The following is an 18042-nucleotide window of genomic DNA, read 5'->3' as shown; positions in this document are numbered from 1 at the left end:
CACGCTATAAAAAGGCCAATCATTATATTTAATAAAAATCCAACATTACCTTTTTAGATTTTTGTTGATATTAAATATAAAAATAAATCTTTGAATGGAATCTGTAGCTTGTACCGGTCAAAAGTTGTGGATTAAAGTGTATAAGCTTATTGTGTGCCAGCCACATCCTGTCCAGTGACTGTTTTCGGCATCGTTACTAGGGGAACATTCCAGTTGTAATGTCCCGTATGTGCCACACTCCTATATTATGCCCCGTACCATGGTAGATATATATATATATATATATATATATATATTTTTTTTGGCATTGTATCCGAAGTGGGATTTTGGCAGGTGTGTGCAGCAGAGTTCAAGCTTCTGCTGTCGGGGTGCACCGGTTAGGTCTTGAAGTCATGTTTTCAATGTCACTGTAGTGGGTGGCGCAATAGGTGCTGCGCATCACAAGGTATATTTAGTTTTGACATGACGTTGGTGTATTTATGCAACATATACTATTGCCTTATAGGAAAGTTAAATACATGCGTTCAGAGTCAGATCACATACACTGGGCAGTGGATAGCAGTATCCCGATATTAGAGTTCAAGATTAGCGACAGGTGACCCCCCCCCCCCCCCCCACCCCCCCCCCATACGCATGCAGATTCTCAATCACCATTTCGCAAGTATCTAAATTGAACGAAATCTTCTGAAATTAGAAATAGTTTTAAGTGCTCATTTTAATATTAGGTCTTGTTTTAGGCTCTGTGCGTTGATTTGCACTAATAATATAGATATTTGCTTGACTGGATTATGTTTCTGCATTGAAATGTTGGGTTTTTGTAGACTCGCCTGCTTTTATTGTTTTGTTAAATAATTTTTTCGTTGGTTCAAACACAGCCCAAACGAAATTGGGTCCTACTCTTATCATATCTGAGGGTCTTTTAGTATTGGGACTTATGGAAATTACAGAAACGTATTGGTTTGCTAGGTATGGGAGGTGGAAATAATGCTATACGTTTATTAACCTTAGAGTACGTGTTGGAAGTGGAATCCCATTTCACTTTGAGAAAACGAAAAAGCAAAAGTTGGGCAACTAGGCGTTACTTCAAAAATACCTTTCACATTGATGCAGCAGTGCTCTCATGCTCCCCAGTGTTCCAGAATGCATAGAACTTTAAAAAAGCCTACCGTATAGGGTTGCTGTGTGGAAAGGATTCCAGGCTGGCAGTTTTCTTTTGGGATATTTTACTTTCCAGAAATAAATGTTGAAGCAGGTTTGCTAATATCTACATTCAGTGACATCTGTTACCCATTTGACTGTTTTGTTATGGTATTAAACATTTCTTAACTCCGATGGGAAGCCTTTCCTCAGTCTTAGTCTCAGCCTATATGATGCCCTCTTTTACAGTTACTCGTGTGATGACAAATTCCCTAAATTATGAACAATTTTGTGTGCTGTACTTTCCAAACGCACACTGACAATGCTGTGTAGACCGTTTTAATCAGAGGGCTTGCTTAAAGCGAGAGAGGATATGGGGGGGGGGAAGGGTATATCTTAAAAAATGAAGGCCGGCTGCGTCGACAACTTGTGTGGGATAACTTTTAAGTTAGCCTGTGAGGGCAGCAGGAACCCGTGTCAATAGTTCAGTGGCGAGTGGGGACGAGCATATACTGAAGATGGTAATGGGGATCTTTTGGGAGACGGGGGAACAGTGCCCTTGAGAGCATGGGAGTGATGAACCCTTTGGCAACATTTTGGGTCGCAGCCCACCAGACCACGCGGCTGTCATTTGCTAAAGAGCTCTTTGGGATTTTTAGAAAGTTAACCTAGGAGTGCACTCTGCCAGTTGATTACCATTGGCTTTGTAGCTCGCATTTTCTGGCTTTTTATTGGCTGATATTATTTGCTTTAGGCTCTCCAGGTTCAGTTCATTACTCCTGTTGTCGAACCCCAGTTTTCTTTAGTCTTCCACGCACTCCCTTTCTATACACAGAACTTTAAATCATGTTTTATCTTGTCACATTTGCTTTGCATTCAAAGGCAGAGGTCAAATGCTTGGCACTCTCTTTCAAGGGCGCTTGTTTACTTTTCTTTGTCTTTCAAATTGACAGAATTTATGTGCCATCTTTCTGGATAGCAGGGTCAAAGTTTTTTTTTTTTCTTCTTTTCCCTAGCACATGGCCACTTTTAAATTAATTGTGTGAGTATTTCAGAATCTATTAGAATTAAGACCAAACGTGAAGCATATTTGTTATTTCAGAAGTGTATTGGAAAAAAAATACTCTAATATAATCAAAACAAATCATTAAACTAGGTGATGCAATTTCCACACATTTTCACTTGTGCACTGTGTATAGTTTTACTAGTAAAACTGTATGTCCGTGCAAATGTAATGGTGATATCAATTGAAAATGTGCTGTCTGTAATGGCAGTGTGCTACCATATCATGCATACTCTGCTCTATGCTACACCACTCTGCACCACTCCACACCACTCTAAGCCACTGTGCACCACTGCACTCTGCCATTTCATGCTACACCGCTCTACCCTACCCTGTACCACTCTACGCCAATGTGCACTACACCACTCCAGTCTAGGCCACACCAATCTACTCTGCACAGCTCCACTGTACTCTGCCAATCTGCAACACTGCACTCTGTGCCAGTACACTGCAGGCCAATGCACCTTACTCTGTAACACGCGGCTCCAGCTCCATGCCCCTTTAATTTATGCCAATACACCGTACACCCCCTAATCGACACCGCACTCTACACCACTTTACGCTATTATACTCTATGCTATTCTATGTCACTTCACTATACACCGAAATGCTCCGCTCTAGCCCCCCTGCTGTGGCCCTGCTGCCCTGCCCCCACCCCACCACCCCCACCCCACTCTGCCACCCCCACAATGCTCTGCTCTGCCACCTCTGCTCTGCCACCCACCCCCCTGGCTACCCTGCCTTGCTCTGGCTAGCAGGTGACTTTTGGCACGTGGCGGCCGTTGGTAGGAAAGACAGTTATGTAGTTTAGTAGTGCAAACTCTCTAAAAGCCTCTGGGACAAAAAAGTGTCCCATTTAAATGCATGTAATTGTTATTTTTTTTAAACGGACTGTTTTCACATGCTTTTACATTGGTGTGAATGACTACAGTGTTTTTTTTTTTTACTCTTACCAAGTTAAAAAATCATGCCAAAGTTGTATACCTGGTATTAATGTTGCTAAAAGGCCAATGTTAATCATGTGTAAACTAAACAATAATCACCAAATAAGCTTATACTCTGACTTTTCTTTTGTGCTGGCTCAGTGAGCTCTTTGCTGGCATTTGAACGTCCGCCAGTTTCATTATTTGATATGTGGGATGGCCAAAAAAAATGCGATTGGCAAGTTCTCGTGTTATCATTTTCTTCCCCCAGTAGTATTGTAGTAAAAGTTTTTTTTACTGAAACCATCATTTCAAGGATAATTAATGCAATAATCTCTTTACCCCCAAATTTTTGAATAATGAAACCATGGTTTCTAGTCTGAAAAGTCCCTTTTTTATCGATCTCCACTGATGTACAGAATGGGTTTGAGTTCAGAGGGCCTCAATTAATGTTGGTAGTTGTACCATCCGTTCCATTTTCATCATGCGGTTTCCAAAATGTTATTTCCCTTCGAAGAAGTGTAGATAACAATCACTGTTCTAATATAGAGTGTTTTGATAATGGGGCAGCCATGGACTAAGAATCAAAGGACAACGTATCTATTGCAGAAATACTAACATTGAGAATTTTTTTTGCAATGATAAATCATTGAGTGATTTTTAAGGCAGGACTTGGTGCATTATATACAACTATGTATGCCCCTGTAAGATGCCATTGTACACCCCGTAATAGTGTCAAATTGTTCTATGGCGTGTAGCGTTAATTTATATTGAAGAGCCTTTGAGAAAATTCTTTTGCAAACTATGCTAAACATTTCTAGTCAAAGATTGCAAAATATTTGCATCACTGATTAAATTATCTCACTTTTTTCTTTTATCCCCCTAGGTTCACAATCTATATTTTTCAAAATTAATTATAGACGGAATTGATTAACCCATTGAGGCCATGTCTAGCCTTTGTACAGGTCGTCTCTGCCTTTGTACACCTTTTTAGGGCTCGCGCAGCGAGAGCCCTTTTGTGTGGGGTTCAGAAATGGAGCCTGGAATTGCACATGCTCGTGCGTGTGATTTTCATTTTGTGGCCCGCTATTGACCTTTGCGTGCGTGTTTTTATACTAAGCACGCAATAGGCCAAAGGCAGTCGCATTGCTCCGCCTATGGCCTATTGGTGTCTGTTACGTGCACCAAAGGCCATGTGGTTTCAATTATCATGCCCAGACACGGGCACTATAATTGAAAACACATGTTCGCTGTGGCGCGCGCACCACTCGCGGGCGCAAAGAAATAGATTTTTTTTTTTTATATTTCTTTACTTTTGGTATCATCGCGGCACCCGCGCTTTACTTGTAACATTCAAAGTAAAGCGTTGGTGCCGCGATGCTTGTTTTTTTAATCGAACTGAAAAGCATTGTCGAGAGGAAGGGTATGTTGGCAGTTTTGCTAGTTACGTATGTCTGAGTCCTTAGTACCAGATGTTTTCATTGTTGGGGACTTTACATTTTTTGTAGACTGCTCTAGCATTATTTTTCAATGCTTCAGATCATCTTATCGGATGTATGCTGTTCAGATGTACTTTATTTGTCTTTTCTGTTTCAAACTTGGTCTTTGACGTTCTATTTTTGTCTGTGAGGTTCCATGTCTCTGTTGCTGCTCACTGGTATGCTTTAGTTAATATGTGAGGATACAATGTTCTTATCGAGTCTCTGCTATTGTGGCCTGGCTTCACCGCTACATGTGAGGTTGTTCCAAGTTTTATTATCTACTGGCGGTCGCCAGTAGATAGTTATAGTTAGGACCGTGTTTCCATAGGAAGTCTCAAAATTCTATTTTGAATAACTTTGGCGCCGGTTGACGAATCCTAACGTGCGCGGGCGTAATTCTGATTGGTGGTTACATGGCAGTCAATGTTCGAATCCGTCGAAATCAGGAAGTGTCGGCTGCCATTTTGTTTGTTTTCAGTGCGAGAGTGAAAAAGGAAGGTGGCGAACGTGAAAAGGGGGCAGGGTAGAGTTCCTGACCCCCTAGCCTTTGTCAGGGGGTCCCTGAAGGACCCCGAAGGCAGAAAAACATTTTAATTTTTTTTTTAAATCGCGGGGGTGCGCGTACCGTGCGCGCACGCTGAAACCATAAAAAAAAAAATACATACATAATTTAGCATTTAAAAAACCGTACAAATTCACTGAGAAAACCATAGGTTTCACACATGTTATAGTTAGGAATTAGCATTTAAAAAACCTTGCAAATTCACTTAAACCATAGGTTTCACACATGTTATAGTTAGGCGGATATTTCACTCGTAAAAAACCAATGAAATTCCCCCGTTATAGTTAGTTCAGATAACTATAACTCGTGCGACCGCCAACCTATCACAAGGATGATGTCATCAGTGATGTCATGAGTGATGCCACTGACCATGTCATGAGTGATGTAATATGTGACGACATCAGCAGTGGATTGCGCGCGAGTTATAGTTATCTGAACTAACTATAACGGGGGAATTTCATTGGTTTTTTTACGAGTGAAATATCCACCTAACTATAACATGTGTGAAACCTATGGTTTTTTCAGTGAATATATATGTATATATATCCATCCTACTGGCAGTCGCCAGTAGATAGTTAGGACATATTTTCCATAGGAAATCCGCAATATTTTATTTGGAATAACGTTAGCGCCGATTGACGAATCTTCGTGAACTTTTCCAAACTTTTGCCCAGCTCTGGTCCGCTCCTATCCTGAAAATTTCACGGTGAGTCGTCAAGCGGGGGCCGAGAAAAAAGGGGGGTCCCAAAACGCGTTTTCCCCATGCATTTTCCCATAGGACCTGTTGACGCAGCTACAGCCCGAACTGCTGAACGGAATTACCTCAAATTTGGCAAAGAGGTAGTCCTCAGTTCAGACTTGTGCCTTTTGCTTAAATGGTGTAAATCCGTTCAGTAGTTCCTGAGAAAATTAGAGTTAAAAAGATAGATATATCTGGGCAGAGCCTAACCACACATCTCATCTCATTGTCAGTACTTCATCCAAGAAGTGTTGGCAGCCATCTTGGGACCAATATACATGATATCACCTCTTTAAAAAGTATTGCAGTTAATAGAAGGTTTTAAGACTTTAGTTGCATTATAAATCATTTGTTGATGGTACCATACTCATTTTAGGAATTGTGGTGTGTTCCAAGGTGATTTTACCATGTGAAAAAGCCTTTTGCTTTGATTTCATGAATAGTGTTTGAGAGAACTATTTTCTCATGCTTTTCCCACAGAGGTTTGGAAGGTGATCTATAAGCTAAGCTGAGAGCATATTTTCTGTAAATTCACATTATCTTTCTCAGTCATGTGAGAATGAAGTCTGACATTCTCAGTAAAACATGTACATCCAACAAGGGCAAAGACGGTCAGTTGATTCCTTTGTGTTCTACTGCAGCTTCCCAGAGTGTTTTTAAGAACAACTAGAGCGCTTACTGTCTTACTTATGACAAAAGTATGGCACACCTGAAGCCATCTTGATTGGCATAAACTGGTAACACTTAAAACATTTAATTTAAAAAGGAACACAATGAGGGGGTTCATTTTGCCATAGAAATTATGATTAGTGCTGAAGAAAGGAAAAATTAGGGCACATTTTGAGTGACTTCTCAAATTCTGTTATTTCATTAAAAAATTCTGACATGCAGACTGAAACTTTGAATACCAGCAGCAGACTTCCCTGGTGAGCAGTAGCTTTACTACAGTGATCTAATGAGCAACTAGAGTGCTAACATTCAGAATTTATGGTAAATGTGAGACACATCTGAATGCCTTCTTGAAGGAAGCAAAGTATTTCCTACGGAGGAGACTGCAGTAAATGAGGAAATTAGGAAACTTCATAACAAATAAATCTCCCAAGATGGCCACCAGAGACCAAAGAGCCCATATGCAGCATAAATATCACCCAGATGTAGCCCAATGACAGAAGTGTGCAAAACACGTATTTTTTGTGTATTTGCAGTTTTATATAGTGCAGACTTGTCAGGTATTGGAGTGCTTTACATGAGCATTGGTTACATCACACAAGATCAAATTCATTTTGGTTGTAGACATGGGGAGATTAAGTGATTTGACCAGAATCACAGAATGTTGAGCTGAAGCAGAAACTCCAACCTGTTTCCCCAGTTGCATCTGCAGCTCTGGAAGTAACACCACATCCTCTCCCCTAGGTGCAACATTTAATCAAGTGGTTAACTGGATAAAAAAACATAAAGATTACAAATAATTTAAAAGTTCTTGGTCGCTATTTGAAAACTCAGAAAATATGTCCCCATTTTAGTTTTTTAGAGCACGAACCATAATTTTGATGCAAATAAGACCCTCTCATATATGTAATGTCTAAAGGAAATGCTCTAGGTATTACACTTTTGATTACATCAAGATGACGTCAGGCGTTCCACACTTTTGTAATAAATATAGAATGTTAGCAATCTAGTTGTTCATTGGGAAACTGTTGAGAGGCAGAGGCCAGGGGCACGGACTCTGAAAATTGAAGGCAGGTAGGAGAGTGCAGAGGCAACAATTTGACCTCACTGGACAGGCAGGAAGGGCAGTGGCAGCACAACAGACTATGGAGGGCAGTGGAAAGGGGGGCAGGGGCAACAAACCAACAATACAGGACTGGCAAGAGAGGCTGTGGCAATATATTAGACCATTGTGGGCAGAAGCAAGAGGCAGCGGTAGTACAACCATACATGCCAACAGACCCGTTTCAGCCAGGAACGTCCAATGTTTTTAAGCTCAAATGTGCTTTATTTGATCTGTCTCCTGTCTACAATCTCCTCTTTTTCAATGTAACTCAAAGGGGAAAATCAATACCCCAGGTTTTTTTCCAAAATCTCCCTCTTACCAAGTTCAAAATGTTTGCAAGTATGGTACATTGGATTATGGTAGGCAGGAGGAATTGGGGTAGGGACATGGACTCGGATAACAGAAGACAGGAGGGACATAGAGAGGTGCACCAAACAGACCCTACAGGGCAGGCATCCGGGTTTGCAGCAGCACAATACACCACACAGGGCATGCGGGACGGGAGACTGCAGCACAACAATCCATAGAAAGCAATAGGGAGGGGACCGGACCATTCACATGGACCACAGAGAACAGAGGGGAAAGAGGCAATGGTAGCTAGCTGACCATAATGGACAGACAGAGAAAGCTGCAGCATAACAGACCATAAAGGGCAGGAGGGACGGATCAGGGGCATTGCAATGGAACAGGCCAGCCAGGAGGGAGGGATTAGGGGTCTGCACATGGAAACAGAGGGCTGGGGGCAAGGGGGCAGGAGCAGCAAGATGACCATGGAGGTCAGGGAGGATGGGCACTAGAAGCAAGACACACCATGGAGAGCAACAGTGAGACAGACTATGATGGCATACACACAGACCATGGAGGGAAGGTGGGCAGGGGCAGCTAGCTGACCACACAGGGAAGGTGGGAGGGGCCATGGCAGCACAGAAGACCATGCATGGCAAGCGGGAGGGTTAGTGGCTGCACAATGGCTATGATGGGCAAGAAGGAGGGTGCAGGGGCATGCACAAGGACCATGGAGGATAAGGACCTGGGCACAGACAGAGTTCAGGGGAAGGGGGCCCTCACAACAAACCGCGCGGGGCAGGCAGTAGGAGCAGTTGCAGCACAACAGACCAGGGAGGGCAGAAGGGTGTGGCAGTAAAATGGACCATGGAGGACAGGAGGAAGGGGATAGGGGCATGGCATGTGGGCAGGGTGGAGGTGGTAGGGACAGGTTACAGTCATCTGACAATGCTAGGCAGGTGGAAGGGAAGTGGGAGGATGCAGAAGAGCCTTGGATATAAAATTTTGTATTAAAATTGGGAAAGAGCCAAGTCTCCCAATCTTTATCAAAGACAACAAGCATTTGCATAGTCAATAGGTCTCGCCTTTGGGGCCTTATAAGTGTTTAGCCATGCAACAGTTGTTGTTGCACCAAGGATATTGTGCTGCATAACTAAATACTTAAAAGGTCCCAAAGCGAGACCTATTGGCTATGCCAGTGCCTTCTAATCTCGAGACAGGCAATCGTAGAGGTCCCTGTTCCCCAATGCAGAAGTGTAACAAATATCTTGGGGGCACTTGTATCAACAAGCTTTGAAAATGCAATAGGTCTCGCCTTTCATTAAGTTAAACCCATTTGCTTTGTTATACAATACCATTAGCAAAGCAAATGGCTTTAACTTAATCAAAGGCGAGACCTATTGCATTTTCAATGCTTGTTATTTTTTCTATTTCTCTTTACACAATTTGGGATGTTTTTGCATCCCCAATTTTGTTAGTGGTTTTTGTTTTCCAGAAAGGTAAGATATCTAGTGCATATTTATAGCAGCAGCATTATTTCTTGTGTGTTCTGTTTTCCCTCCCCTTTGGATAACGATTGAAATGTTGACTCTCGTGCTGATAAACCAGCTGGACCAGTTTAAATATTTTCCTGCCAGAAACCGGATATGTTTTACCATGAAACGGGTAAAGAATGACTGACTACAAAACTACTGCTTGGACAGAGTTGTCGGTTTGCTGCTGTAGCGTGTTCCTGTGTGAACTCTGAATAGGTTTTAAAACACAGCACACTGGTATTCATTTGATTTGTATTTAGTGTTTTTTTTTTTTTCTTCTTCTTTTTTCGTAATGCCAGTCAATCTTATTAGATTTGATTTGCTTTGCAGAGAATCTTTTATCTCGATCATTTGGTGGAGAGACTTCAGCCTTCATGAGTTGAGTGGTGTGAAGAGGACACCAGGTGGGATTATCAAGTAGAAGTTAAAGATAGTAATTCACAATTTGTAGTTAAGCGCTGCATTGCCATGCTTTACAAAGTGTGGGTCATTAATGTGTTAGTCTATTAAGGATATCAAGAACTCTGATTTAATGTTAATCTTGCATCTTCCTCTGCAGGCATATTGACCTGCCTTATTGGGTTCAGACACTTCAGTTTATAACGAGCATTTGCAATGCAATAGGTCTCGCATTAATTACATTTGAGCTATTGGCATTGCTAAATATTGCAACACCAATTGCAACAAAAGTCTATAAATTGCAGGCCAAAAAAATGTATATTTATTTTTGTAGCAATCGTGGCATGCTGCGCTTTAGATGAATGTTTAAAAGTAAAATGCGCTATACTGCGATTGCTACAATAATTCATTGTGGATGCGTTAACAATTGATGTGTGCACTGATGGCTGGTGGTTTGTGCCTGGTGAAAGCGTGCACTGACTGCTGCTGGTGGTGTGTGTGCCTGGTGAAAGCGTACACTGATTGGTGTTGTGTGTGCGCCTGGTGAAAGCGTGCACTGACGGTGTGGCTGTGTGGGGTTGACCACTTAATCACACTTGCACAGTCAACTCAAATGAGTCTGGCAGTGGGGGCCTGGCCAGCTATGGAAAGATGTTGGATGTGTTTTAGAGCTACTCTACACCAAGACCCATGATCTGCCATCGTCCGTACTGATCCTGGCAGTAACTACCCTTACACAGACAGCCCACATTTTACCAACCCTCCTACCCCCCCCCCCCCACCCCCCCCCTCACTCCCCCCAGCATCGTTTGAGCCTTTTGCCTGGACCGAAGGCGCAACCATTCACCCATTGTGCCCTTCAGTGACTAGCTGCGCCTGTGTGGCCTGGACTGGTACCCCGAGATTGTGGGCAAGGCTTGGCTGACTCCACGGCCCGGGCTGATTGTGGGCGCTTCAACGAAGGAGGATGCATTGTCCAGGTTGCCATCCCGGGTCTGCAACCACACATAGTAGACGCACCATTGGGCCGATACAGCTGCCTGCCACCCGTTGTGAGCGATTGCTGGAGCTGCTTATTGAGGACTGAAAGGCCCACTGGGGCCGCGCAACATGTGGTGGGGGCCAACCTGTGCCTAGCCTCCCAGACCTACACGCCGAGATTACCACCCATCGCACCCCGGCAGACTTGGGAGAGTAACGTATCTCAACACAGCCACCATCGCACCGCCCATGAGGCTGGAGAGACTTCTGGGTACACTGAATGGATCACGGAGGCTGGGGGCTGCGCCGTCTGTCACATCATCCTCTCCTGAAAGACCCAGTGCGTACCTTTGCTGGGGGAGCCCAACCTGCTCCCAGTGGTCCAACATTCTCCCTTGCTTCATCCACACCCCTGTGTTTTGAGAGAGTGGGCGGTATGGGCCTGACATGTTGTCCGGAGTGCCCGCAAATCCAGCTCAAATCCAGCTCAAACCTATCATAGAGGCCTACTAACATGGCGTTCCGAGGGACTCGCGTGGCTGTTGAGCGGGGCATCTGCCTCTTCCCCCTCCTGTTTCATCTGACCTAGATGGCGACGCATTCTCTATCTTAGCCCCGATCCACATGTGTAGTAGCGAGCAGCACTTCTCACACCACACGCTGGCTCCCACTGCCCGCTGCCCTTCGCCATTAAGACATAAACTCTGCAAGGAAGGGGGCTGGGAGAAGGCTGGCCCCCGCTGCTGAGGGTGGAACTAACATAACGCCGTGGTCTTCAGGCGTGGGGAGCGACGAAGGCCTACTATCCTCATCATTAGTCGTCCAACTATCCACCCCCCCCCCCCCACTTAACCGTCCGCACCCCGTGGGCCTGGGAGCTGTCTGGCCGGCTCATAACCCCCCACCCCATGGTTATGCCTGGATTGCGCTGGGGGTTGGGGAATTAGCAAGTCATGGTACACGTGCTGGTCTAGGGACACAGAAGCCTCTCTTTGTAAGCCACTGCTGCAGAGAGTGCCTCCAATCTACAAAGGTCTGCATGCGCAGCCCTCCCTGTTCTGTCCTGGACTAGAGTACACACTTGGGACTAGTGGCACAACCTACCCCCTCCCACCGGCACAGGGTCCCCAGACGTAGGCCAGGGGGTTGGGCAGATCAACGATGGTCTGGCAACCACTACATGGCGGCGTACCACTTCTTGCCCCCTTCAGATATAGCCTGGAAGCGTAGGGCTGCTTTCATTTGTTAATTATTAGAGAGAGCGCTTAACATTTCTTGGCTGTATCTGATCCATAAACATCCTACATGACCTCTCATCACCCGTTACTTCTTTTTCGTGTTTCTGACTAGAGGAGTTAGAAGCTGTGCGATAAATCCGTCGCAGAAAAAACACGCCCGGAGTGGTGCGTGCGCCACTGCGAGGCATGTTTTCAATTATCGTGCCAGAGTCTGGGCACGATAATTGAAAACATATGGGCTTTGGTGTGCGTAACAGACACCAATAGGCCATGGGCGGAGCAATGCGTCCGCCTTTGGCCTATTGCGTGCTCTGTTACAAAAAACATGCACGCAAAGCCCAATAGCGGAACCCAACAGGAAAAGCACGAGCGTGTGCGATTCCAGGGTCCGTTTTCAAACCCTGGTCAAAAGGGCTCTCGCCTGCACGAGCACTGCTGCGCAGTGCAACGCAGGGCGCGAGCCCTTATAAGGGATGTATCAGGCTGACCCCCAATTATAGTCTAATAGCAGCCTAAGAAATGGAATGGAGACTGACTCCCTATCATTTCTTTTTGGCTTTTCTACACACTAGGAGAGTTAAAAATAAAACTGCTTCTTGTAAGTCTACATTCCAAAAGTGTTGAATTGCTACATTTTCATATGAATTAAACCTTTACTGTGCTTTTTTCACCTTACTTGGATAATACGTTGTTTGTACTGCTAGTTTGAATATTGCAGTCTGAATGTTGCCCAGATAGTAATGCCTGAAGCAGCCATTGAAAAGTCAAGTAGCCCTGGCTGATCTTAACAGGTTTTTTTTTTGTTTTGTTTTTTGTGGTGTATGGAATCCATGAACTTGAAGGGTGAATTTTAGAAGTGGACTGAGTGATTGACCTTTTATTAGGAGTTGTGGCCAAGTGTGCAAAATAGTTATAAGAATTTGGTGGTCCCCTATTAGTTGTCTTGGTGCTGTAGGAGGATATAGCGGTGCTGGAGTTGCTGGTTCTGCCCACTAATTCCACCCATTTCCTGCTATTATGAGTTACCAAGCACTGCTTTGTAAACAACATGCCGGGCCCATGATTAGCTAGTTGTACTGCAATGAGGAATGAGTCTTGATACTAATTTAGTTTTACTAGGTGCATTCTTGCACCTGGTAAAAACCCTTAGTCATGGGAGTGGTATCTCACGCAGAGGTACTACTCTGTACCATTCATAATGAGGGCCGCGGTCGCACGGACCTTTATCACTCGCTGTGTAGAAATATGAATGACTGTTTCTGTGACTGTAAATCTCTCTGGGAAATATAGTTACTGGTATTACATCGCTTTTTGGGTTGTCATTCATTCATTTATTTTCTTGAAAGGTTGTCCTGCCACGCTTCTACTCCGATGTGCTGTGGTATGGGCTTTAATAGCACTTTAAATCTGTAGAACTAGCGAGGTCCTCATAGCTGTAATTGAGTAACTTTTTTTTTAATGAACTTCTTCAAACCCTGCACTGAAGACTGCATCCCAAGCTCTTGCTAGCCTGTATCATGTAATTCTCTAAAATCCGCTTCATACCCTTTGAGGTGTGCAATCCGTTACTCTCCAAATAAGTGCTTCTACAGTTCAATCAGTGCTACATTGGAGCCTTTTACTGGCAATATTGGCATTGTGAAAACTCCTACTTCTTTGCATTATCTCCTTTTAAGGTCCCTCGGCTACTGGATAATTCTTAATCATTATGTCACCACCTAGGTTTTTAGCCACGGGTCCTCATGCAGAGCCACACGACTTTTATTGGTAAGCTTGGTCTCTGGCTACTCCCAGAGAAACGATCCTACAGTTTTATTTTTTGAGCTGGCCAGAGATAAACTTACTGCACATTAATTTTAACTCTCCCCTCAATTATAGTTTTGAATGTTGTCTATTAGGAATACAACCCAGACAACTGCGTCGACTGCCTTAAAATGTGTTTTCTGTCTCCAGATTGAAGAAAGAAGTTCTGGAGAAACCTCAATCTTAGTGGAGGATACATTTTAGCCATCCTCCTACAACACCTCTGTCCTTCAGTTATAAGGTCCAGTTCAGAGCATGTCTTCCCAAGAGGTCTGTAATGTCACTATAAGAGCCAACTAGATGATTGGCAATTTACTCCACTTGGAAATAGTTCCTAGCATTTCCTTGGGACCTTGTAAACACAGATTATTGGAGGAGGAGGGGGGGTCTTCACCTATCCAAGAAGTGAGTTATTGTTAGGGGGATTTTCCACAAGCTTGTTGGAGACCTTTATGTAGATGCTAATCCGATAATGAAGAGTGCATCTATTGTTACTTATGCTAGTACAATAACTATTTGAGTGTGTTGTTTTTGACAAGTCTGTTGCAGTGGCATGACTGTCTGGGCGGTAGGAGTAGGCGGGGGTGGTGGGGGACTGTGATGTGGGAGGGACATAGTGTCTATGTTAGATACTCACTGTTTGTTTCCGCATGCCCAGGAACGGATAATGATAACGTTTACAAAATCTTTGATTGCTTTATGTAAGACTCTTTAAAGAAAGAGCATAACTGACACATCATTAAAGAGTATGATCACAGAACATTCTGAAACATCCAACAGTTTACCAGTTACGGAAATTCATGCAAATCAATGCCCACACGACCATCACTCACATGTACAAATTGACTATCTTGCAGTTTACGAATAGATTTCTTTTTAATGCACATTATGCCATATAGAGAAGCTTGCATAGTATCGTACATCGTATTTTACTATGTTAATGTACAGTAAATGACATCTTTGCAGTTTTATGTTTGTCCTTCTACTAAATGAGGAGCCAGGAGCTCTTATTTTAGTTGCTAGATTTCTCACCGACTGTACAATTTTAAACTGAACTAACTTGTCATGGTGGTTTAGCAACTTTTATAGTCTGCTGTGAATCCCCTTTACCCCGCTTGTGTACCCAAATCATGGGATTATCTACCTTTTTGATCATACGGGCAGGTAGAATTGGCAAATCATTTTTGCACATACTACTTTTTAACTCAATCTGCTTTTAAAACTATGTTTGTAAAATTGTGTTGAGGCGATCTATTTCTGTTCGGTGTGGAATTTGAATTTGGGCTTTGCACTCTGGGGCAGGCGGGTTTTGAACCGGGGTGTGAACTGTTTGCTGACACTCCCGAGCCGCTATTTTTCCTCCTGGAGTGCGGTTTAGTGGTTCACTGGAGGGCTTAAAAAGGGCCGCTGCACTAGTGCACAGCTGGCGCACCGCTGGCGCGCACAAGTCCAGCCCATCTGCGCCCCAGCATCCCAGAGGCGGCCGGTGCTGGCAACGCTGCCCGTTAAATGGGAAAAAATGGAGGTATGAGCGTTCTCAGTGTTAAATATAGCAGGGTCAGTCTTATAGCAATTGGCAGGCAGGTTATGTGCCATACTATAGGTTCTCGGTTGATTCCGACCTACTGCTATGTAATGCCTGTAAATGGAAGGCAGATCCTAGAGTGGGAGCGGGATGTGCTCTTAGGGAAAATGATCATACCCACTGCTCACAAACCTCCTTAAACTATGAGAACGGGGATAATCTTAAAGCTATCCTTATCAACGCCAGATCTATTAAGAAACTTAATTGCAACTTTATGATCTTCTTTCTGAAGCCAAGCCGGATGTTCTGTTTATTACAGAAACATGTCTCCATGAGGGATACAATCCAAATCTCTCAAACGCTATACCCCCTAACTATATGATAATCAGGAATGATAGAGTGGGAAATAGAGGCGGGGGTAGCGATTATTCATAAGAATTATCTCCCTTGCTCGTCTTTATCTATCACTGATTTGGAGGGAGCTGAAGGCTTAGGTTTTCCCTTGGAGGTCTCAGCCAACCAGTCAGTTGCAGGGGTGATTATATATCGACCTCCAGGGCCGACCGGATGCTTTTTTGGAGTCCATCGGCCGTGCCGTTGTAACTAGATTTAGTCAATGCCGGTCCTTGGGGACTTTAATATACATTTAGACCAAAAGGAAGACCCAGAGACCAAGAAGCTGTGCAATCTTTGAATATCTTCAGCCTTACTCCTTATGTGATGTCTCCCACACATGAAAAGGGTCACTTGTTGGACCAGATCTTCTCAACATGTAACATTGATTTAGATCACCCCCTTCCTATTGTTTTGTCTGTCCATTTTATGCTCACTTTCAGGCTTAAAAAAGATCTGAGTAGGACACAATCTCATTGTATACAACAAGCTAAAGAATATAGATCCTTTAAGCTGTTAACGCCCGACTCTCTGGCAGAAATATTGAACCACCATCCTATTCATGTGAAGGGCCCCTTAGAAGAGGTGACACACGCTCTGGAAAGTTGGCTTCAGAATTGGGCACTGCATCTAGTTCCACCTAAGATGCGAAGCGCCGTACAGGGAAAAACCTAAGCGCCCTGGTTCACTGAGGCTTTAAGAAAAAGTAAAAGGGCGGGTAAATACCTTGAGCGCCTATGGAGAAAAAGTTTTGATCCAATAAGTAAAAACATCTATAAACAGGCACTCAAAGTGCACTACGTTAACCTCTTGAGTGCCCATGACGAGATGGTCTTGTCATGGGCCGCGGTTGCGCTGTGCCCATGACGAGACTATCTCGTCATGGACCCCGCCCGCTAATGAAAGGGCCGGCAAAGGGCGGGGCACTCAAGGGGTTAAAGTTCGGGACGAGAAAAAAAGTTTTCTGGCTACTAAAATTGATCAAGCCAGAAATAACAGAGAATTGTTTTAAATTGTGAAAATTTTGCATCCCCCAATGTCACTTAGCCTTTTTACTCCCACCCTCGAATGGACGAATCAGGTTGCAAAATATTTCTTTAACAAAATTAGGTCCATTCAAGATTCATTTGACATACCTACCTGTATAAGTCAGGATGTTGTCAGACCCTAAAGAACATTCTAGGGAAGAAATACTTCTGGATTTCCCCCCTGTTTCTTTGGATACTTCACTTGCCATCATGAAGGCGCTTAAGTCTGGGTCGCCATCGGATCCATGCCCTGCGAAAATAGTGGCATCTGTCGCCGAGGTTTTGAATCCAGCTGTGAATCCAGTCCAGAACCTGTCCTTGTCAGAAGGAAAGGTCCCCCCGGCGAGGTGTAAACTGTAAAATTCTTCCTCTTTTGAAGAAACCTTCAGCTGACCCTGCAGTGGTAAGCAACTATTGACCTATAACACTGCTTCCTTTTTTCACCAAGGCATTGGAGAAGTATGTGAATGTGGTTATCACGGACTTTATTGAGGCGACTAATGCTCTTCATCCCAGTCATTCGGGTTTTAAAGCTAATTCTAGTACTGAAAGGGCCTTATTGGAAGTCACTGACACCATCAAAGCCCACCCTTGATAGAGGAGGTAAGGCAGTATTAATACTGCTGGGGCTCTCGGCGGCTTTTGATACCGTGCCCCATGGACGACTCCTTTTGAGACTTAGTGATTGTGGCATTGGAGGCATGGTTCTCAGGTGGCTTTCTTCATTTTTGGAAGGTCATAGGTAATCTGTGTGGTCTGGTAGGGCCCAGGACCCATATGACGATTCATTTAAAATCTTTACACTGGCTTTCAGTGAAAAATAGGATTAATTTTAAGTCTCTGGTGCTGGCCTTTAAGGCTCTCCATGACAGTGGGTCTCAGTACATCAGAACGAGAATTATATCCTATATCCCAGCCAGGACTCTGAGGTCATCGGCCCAACATTTGTTATTGGTGCCTAAATTCTTCCGTACTAGGAAGGGGACGCTCCTTCCAGGTGGTAGTTGGAAGATTATGGAACGCTCTGCCTCTCTCCCTCAGACAAGAACAAGAGCTTCTTAGTTTCAGGCGCCGACTTAAGACCTGGTTGTTCCATCATTAACTGTGGACTTGTTAGGATTAGAATGCATACTATCTCTTTCAAGGGGGACCTTTTCAGTGCCGGGACACTCCTCG

At 43.9% G+C, this 18042-nt stretch overlaps 1 protein-coding gene across 1 annotated transcript in view; it reads left to right on the top strand.

Annotated features, from left to right (window-relative positions):
- GCA (grancalcin) overlaps window positions 1–18042 on the top strand; it is a 121045-nt gene that overhangs the window by 23468 nt on the left and 79535 nt on the right. The gene's annotated exons all lie outside the window — the stretch shown is intronic.

Source organism: Triturus cristatus, chromosome 3_1, assembly GCF_964204655.1.
Source record: "Triturus cristatus chromosome 3_1, aTriCri1.1, whole genome shotgun sequence".
Classification (NCBI taxonomy): domain Eukaryota; kingdom Metazoa; phylum Chordata; class Amphibia; order Caudata; family Salamandridae; genus Triturus; species Triturus cristatus.
The sequence above is the reverse complement of the archived record's forward strand: the minus strand, read 5'-3'. Positions and strand labels throughout refer to the sequence as shown.